Here is a 6830-nt window from a genome sequence, read left to right as displayed (position 1 = left end):
ACCATATCAACCAAAATACAAACGTTTCTCATTAAATATACACAGTGGCATTTTCCCCCTTTTCTTCCCCCTTCCCACCCCCCTCCAAAACCAATAAATATTCAACATATACAATACAATAAAACCATAAAACAATGTCTTCACACAAAGGAAAAACAAAAAGAAAAATGTGTCATCTACTTTTACACACTAAATCAAATCGTTTTGTCTTCTTATCATTTTAGGGGATGGAGGTCCGAGGCAAGCTCTCTCTGTTATGTTCCATGTATGGTTCCCAAATTTTTTCAAACAATGTGACTTTAATTTTTAAATTATGTTTTTTTTCCAATGGAATACATTTATTCATTTCTATGTACTGTTGCTGTATTCTCAGGCTCTCTTCCATTTTCCAAGTTGACATTATACATTTTTTTGCTACAGCTAAGTCTATCATAATGAATCGTTTTTGCGCTTTATCCAATTTGAGGCTTAATTCTTTATTTCTTATGTTACTTAAAAGAAAGATCTCTGAATTTTTTGGTATGTTATTTTTTGTAATTTTATTTAATATCTGATTTAGTTCTTCCCAAAATGGATTCACTTTTGTACATGCCCAAATTGCATGTACTGTTGTTCCAATTTCCTTCCTACAGCGAGAACATCTGTCTGATAATGTTGGATCCCATTCTTTTAATTTTTGAGGGGTGATATATAGCCTGTGTTACCAATTATACTGTATTTTCAGGCGCTGTGGTTGAAGTCAAAACACAATGCTGGGGAAACTCAGCATGTCAAAAAGGATACTTTATATAGCAAAGATTTCAGATTTATTGTCAGAATACATACATGGCATCAGAGGCAACCCTGAGATTCTTTTTCCTGCAGGCATGGCAAAATTATCATTAATTGTTAGAGCAGAAAAAACTGTACACAGTATAAACATGTAAGCAGATAAGTGTAAACGGATAACGAATGTAAGCAAAGTGACTGTGCAATATAGAGAAAATAAAAAAGATAAAGTTATTTATCCAACATCTCGGCCTTGAGCCCTTCATCAAGGAATGAGCAACCTTAAACGTTGCTCATTGCTATACAAATTTCACCTGCTAAGTTTCTCCAGCATTGTGTTTTTTACAGTTTGCACAAGTTCAGCTTCATTTTTAGGAGTGTTGTTGAGTGATAAAATTAACTGGAATGTGGAGAGAAAGGATCACAAAGAATAGTAGTGGTGGGCGGGGAGAGGGAAACTGTGAACCAGTATGGATTTGAGGGGCCAAAATAGTCTGTCGTCAAAAATATATGCACACCTGAACCAGTGACTTGCTATCCATAAATTAGCTGCTACAACCTGCAAAAAAAAAAACCAGAAACTTTTTTTCCGTTCATTGCATGTGTTTTTAGGTCATAAGTTTCACTGGGGATTTGTTTTCCTCTTCAGAATGGCCTGGAGATTTCCTACTCATTTTGAGTGGGGGATCCATCTTTGTTTGAAACTGTCTTGTGTGCAATTATTAACAACCTCTTTTGCATTCATTAATTACTGGGTTTTACTGAGTGTCAGAGAAACTAATTTTATCTCAATGTTCTTATCGGTAGTGTTGCATTTATGCTACATCTCATTCAATCAATATCCCAATATCGATGACATACAGTCCATTGGATGACTGGAAATATGTTATCTATTGGTCTAGATTAGTCCTTTGCCATGTAGAGGAGAGGCATGTCAGAACAATGAATCTTAAAGACCTTGGCAGGGTAGAGGTGGCAAAGTTGTTCCCCGTGGTAAGGGGGGGGGGGTGGTTCTAGAACAAGATTGAAGGGTACCTATTTAAAACAGAAAAGTATAGGAATTTCTTCAGTCAGAATGTTGTGGACCTCCAGAATTTCCACCACAGAGCCCAGGTCGTCGGGTGCATTTAAGGCAGAGACTGAATTATCAGTGGGGCTGAGTGGCTCAGCTCATAGTGGAATGGCAGCAGGGGCTTGATGGGCTGAATGGCTCCTCTAACTTGTGATTTCCCCAAAGTAGTCTGGAACCAACTCATTAGTGCCATAAACTGAATGGAGCACCTGCAAATCGAATTTGATGCAACAAACGTGTCTCCACCTCGCGGAATCCATTAAATAATCCTCACTAACCTCTGGGAAAGTGCCAAAATTGATGCTTAAAGGTCTTCAACAGTATCATACAAACACTTAACCTGTACCTCCTGGAATAAGGGCAGCAGGCGCATAGGATGTGCCTTCCTGCAGGTTTCCCTCCGTCACCCACCATTCTGCCAAAGAATTATGCCACTTTTCCTTTACTGCCACTATTTGGAACGAGCTCCTGGCTCACTAGGGTTGCCAGTAAATCGAATTGGAGCCTGTGCGGCTGCAGGGGGGGAGGGGGGGTGCGGGAGCACTGGAGGCGAATCCTGTTCCTCTGAAGGGATTCTCTTTTGCTTCTCTTTCTCTTATTGTTTGGGGCCCTGGGCTCGTGGAAACTCTGCACGATTTACGCCAGACAGGGAATAAAAAAGGCAGGCCTTTATTCATTGGAGCGTGGAAGGTTGAGGGGGGATTTGATAGAGGTATATAAAATTATGAGGGGGATAGACAGAGTAGATGTGAATAGGCTCTTCCCCCTTGAGGGTAGGTGAGATTGGAATGAGGGGTCATAAATTAAGGCTTGGGGGGAAAAGTTTAGAAGTAACATGAGAGGGGGCTGACCTTTCGGAAGAGATGGTTGCAGCAGGGTCAATTTTGTCATTTAAGAGAAGGATGAATGTGGGGGGTTGGAGGGTTATGGACAGGGAGCGGGTCGGTGGGACAAGAGGAGTTCACTTAAATCGGTGCGGACTAGAGGGGCCGAGGTGGCCTGTTTCCATGCTGTAATTGTTATATGGCTGCTGGAGCTGCTTTAACGGTAGTGCTGCTGTGGACCCAGGAGAGCAAGGAGCAGAGATCCAACACAGCTTCAAAGGGTTCAACTGCTCGGCCCCAATGCTGGTGTTAAACGGCCCATTCGAGGAGCTGATAGTATTTATCAACGAAAATCCCACAACCACGATGGAGGAACCTGTGTTCGGCAGTGTACCATGAGGGGTTACAGACTCGGGGAAGCAGCGAATCGGCACAGGGTACCAGAAATGGGGGTAGCACACCCCGTTGAGAAGGAGAAGCTTGGGAGACGAACCTACAGGACAGTAGTCACAGACCAGCAAGGTCTTCAGCGGTTGAGGGTACCACACAAGATGTAGGTGACGGGGTCAGGAGACCAACATGGGCTTTTGGAGACTGGAGATGCAGGAAAGGGGGAGAGGAGAAGGAGAATGGTCTAGCAGAAACCAGAGAAGTCAAGGTTAATGACATCCGGTTGGAGAATGTCCAGACAGGATATTTGGTGTAATGTCAACTGGTTACAAAGATTGGTTTCTGCTCGACCACTCCCCGCTCTCCTCCCCTTTCCCTCTATCTCTTTTGTCCGGCTCTCCACCCCCTTATCATTATTGCCATCTTCTGAAGTCAATAACTCCTTGAGTAATCAGGGAATGTATAAACAGACAAGATCTGTCAGACCAAGACCACGCATAAATCAGAGGAGCAATACCTAATTTTCCATCTGGCTCTCTCCAGCCAGCTGGCATTAACATCAATTCCTCTGACTTCTCACCATTTTTTTTCTCTTTCTTCTCCAGCCCTCTGACCTCTTTCCTCCAGGTCTCCACCCCCTTCCCTCTCCATTCACAGAGCCATTTCCCCCCCCCACCCCGTTTTCTGGTGTGCCCTCCCTCCCTTATCCACCTCCTGCCTGTTGAACTGTGCTCCTCCCCCTGCCCTCACTGCCCCCCCCCCATCTTATTCAGGCACCTGTTCATACCTTGATGCGGGGCTCAAGCCTGAAACATTGGTCATCTTTGTTAAAGAGTGCCAAGTTTCTCCAGTGTTATGTTTTTAGTTATTGAGAATTATATTGTTGAGAGGCATCACTTGACAAGCTGGGCTCCAAGAGTAGCCCTTGTGACCACTTCTGGATTTACTTACCTGCATTTTCGAACGTAGTGAGTGCCTAGAATGTGTGCCTCGGTTATCGTTAAGGGAAATTCATGGACAATGTTTGTGGAAGAATTGGTTCAGTATCAGGAAGAAAACGGAGGAATACCATGTTGCGAAGAAGGTAATGATAGGGTAGGAAATCAAATATCCACCGAAAGTGGTGGATCAAATGGGAGCTTTTTCCATACGATGTGGAAGGGACTCGTTCAGCCCATCAAGTCCATGCTAGCTCAATGCATTTTAATTCCTTTGCCAACGTTCCCTGTAACTTGCTAGAACCATAGAACATGACAGTCTGTGCCTAGTCCCACTGACCTGCACCCAGTCTATGGCCTTCCACACCTCTCTCTCATCCATGCCCAAATTTTACTTAAAATTTAACATTGAGCCCACATTCACCACCTCAGCTGGCAACGCGTTCCACAACCCCACCACTCTCTGTGCGAAGAAGGCCCCCCGAAATGCTTCCCCTTGACCCATGCCCTCTGGTTTGAATCTCACCTACCCTCAGTGGAAAAAGCTGACCTCCATTCGCTCTGTCTAATCCCCTCCGAATTTGAAATCAAATCTCCCCTCATTCTTCTACACTCCAGGGAATAACCTTTCCCTGTAACTCAGTTCCTGAAGTCTGGCCAGCATCCTCATCTTTCCTGCAACCAAGTGACCAACCCCCCACTTTCCCCAATTAAAATGTTTCCAGAATCTCTGATCCAGGGGGGGAAAACCCGGAGACCTCTCTGAGGAGGTGGAGGGGAGATCCCACACAGACAGCACCGGTGCTGAAATGGTTAATCTTCGGGGAGAGGGCGAAGGGGGCGTGCACCCACCGGCCGGGGACCAATGCGAGGAGGCTTGAGACTGTATCCAGCAAGGAACTCTGTTCCCATTGGGTCCCACCGGCAAAGCAGCTGATACATCGATGTCTTCATCCCTTCCCGAGCGGGTCAGGGGCGGCTACAACACGAAAGCCTGAGTCATGCTCTAGCGAGGGTCGCCGGTCCGTTGGTGGCTGCCCTGGGAGGAAGACCCCGTGCCCTCTGCATGGAACCCAGGTGCAACCTCGCCCGCAGCGGATGCGGCGGCGGCGACCAGGGGCGGTCGGTCCCAGAGAACGGGAGATTGAGTCGCCCCGCCTGACCATGTCCACCGTCCCGGGACCTTGCGCAGCTCGGAGACTGACCCCGTCCTCTGGGCTCTGCTTCCTTGCCGAGGAGCCTTTGCAAAACAGATGATCCCTACCTGGGATAACTTGGCATCCTGCCCGGTTTCTTCTCGCTGCCGGGGCTTCGCTGCATCTTTCACGAATCAGGGATGTGAGTTGGGGGGTGGGGGCTTGAAAAGTTGCTGCCACGTCTCCTCGCCACAAGAGATATAGAGAAGGGGTCGCCGGTTGGGGGGCCCAGAGAGCGGCGATACCTTCCGAGATGCCGTCAGCCTAGATGGATGGAATGGACGACTCTGACATTGTGAGACGGAGGAGGGTTCAGGTGAGCCCTCAATGGCCCCCAAATATTCCGCTCGTTGTCTGCCTGTTCTTGCTGATTGCATCGTTCCCTTGGTTGGTGGGGGGGGGGGCAGTCAAGGCAGGCGACTCGACCCGGCGGTCTTCTGCTAGCTCTTCCTCCCACCAGCTCCCTCCCTTCTCCGCAGAGCCCCGTGCCCTATGTTTTTAATCCAATCCCACTTGAAAAGTTCCCGCTGAATCAGGACCAGGATTATCCCCTGGCTCGATGGAAAATCCTAATATCTCATTCCAGACTTTGACCCCATTCTCCCTCCCCCCGCCTTTGACCCCATTCTCCCTCCCCCCGCCTTTGACCCCATTCTCCCTCCCCCCGCCTTTGACCCCATTCTCCCTCCCCCCGCCTTTGACCCCATTCTCCCTCCCCCCGCCTTTGACCCCATTCTCCCTCCCCCCGCCTTTGACCCCATTCTCCCTCCCCCCGCCTTTGACCCCATTCTCCCTCCCCCCGCCTTTGACCCCATTCTCCCTCCCCCCGCCTTTGACCCCATTCTCCCTCCCCCCGCCTTTGACCCCATTCTCCCTCCCCCCGCCTTTGACCCCATTCTCCCTCCCCCCGCCTTTGACTCCATTCTCCCTCCCCCCGCCTTTGACCCCATTCTCCCTCCCCCCGCCTTTGACCCCATTCTCCCTCCCCCCGCCTTTGACCCCATTCTCCCTCCCCCCGCCTTTGACCCCATTCTCCCTCCCCCCGCCTTTGACCCCATTCTCCCTCCCCCCGCCTTTGACCCCATTCTCCCCCGCCCCCGCCTTTGCCCCCATTCTCCCCCGCCCCCGCCTTTGCCCCCATTCTCCCCCACCCCCGCCTTTGCCCCCATTCTCCCCCGCCCCCACCTTTGCCCCCATTCTCCCCCGCCCCCGCCTTTGCCCCCATTCTCCCCCGCCCCCGCCTTTGCCCCCATTCTCCCCCGCCCCCGCCTTTGCCCCCATTCTCCCCCGCCCCCGCCTTTGCCCCCATTCTCCCCCGCCCCCGCCTTTGCCCCCATTCTCCCCCGCCCCCGCCTTTGCCCCCATTCTCCCCCGCCCCCGCCTTTGCCCCCATTCTCCCCCGCCCCCGCCTTTGCCCCCATTCTCCCCCGCCCCCGCCTTTGCCCCCATTCTCCCCCGCCCCCGCCTTTGCCCCCATTCTCCCCCGCCCCCGCCTTTGCCCCCATTCTCCCCCGCCCCCGCCTTTGCCCCCATTCTCCCCGCCCCCGCCTTTGCCCCCATTCTCCCCCGCCCCCGCCTTTGCCCCCATTCTCCCCCGCCCCCGCCTTTGCCCCCATTCTCCCCCGCCCCCGCCTTTGCCCCC

Source organism: Narcine bancroftii, chromosome 3, assembly GCF_036971445.1.
Source record: "Narcine bancroftii isolate sNarBan1 chromosome 3, sNarBan1.hap1, whole genome shotgun sequence".
Lineage (NCBI taxonomy): Eukaryota > Metazoa > Chordata > Chondrichthyes > Torpediniformes > Narcinidae > Narcine > Narcine bancroftii.
Note: the sequence above shows the minus strand (reverse complement) of the source record.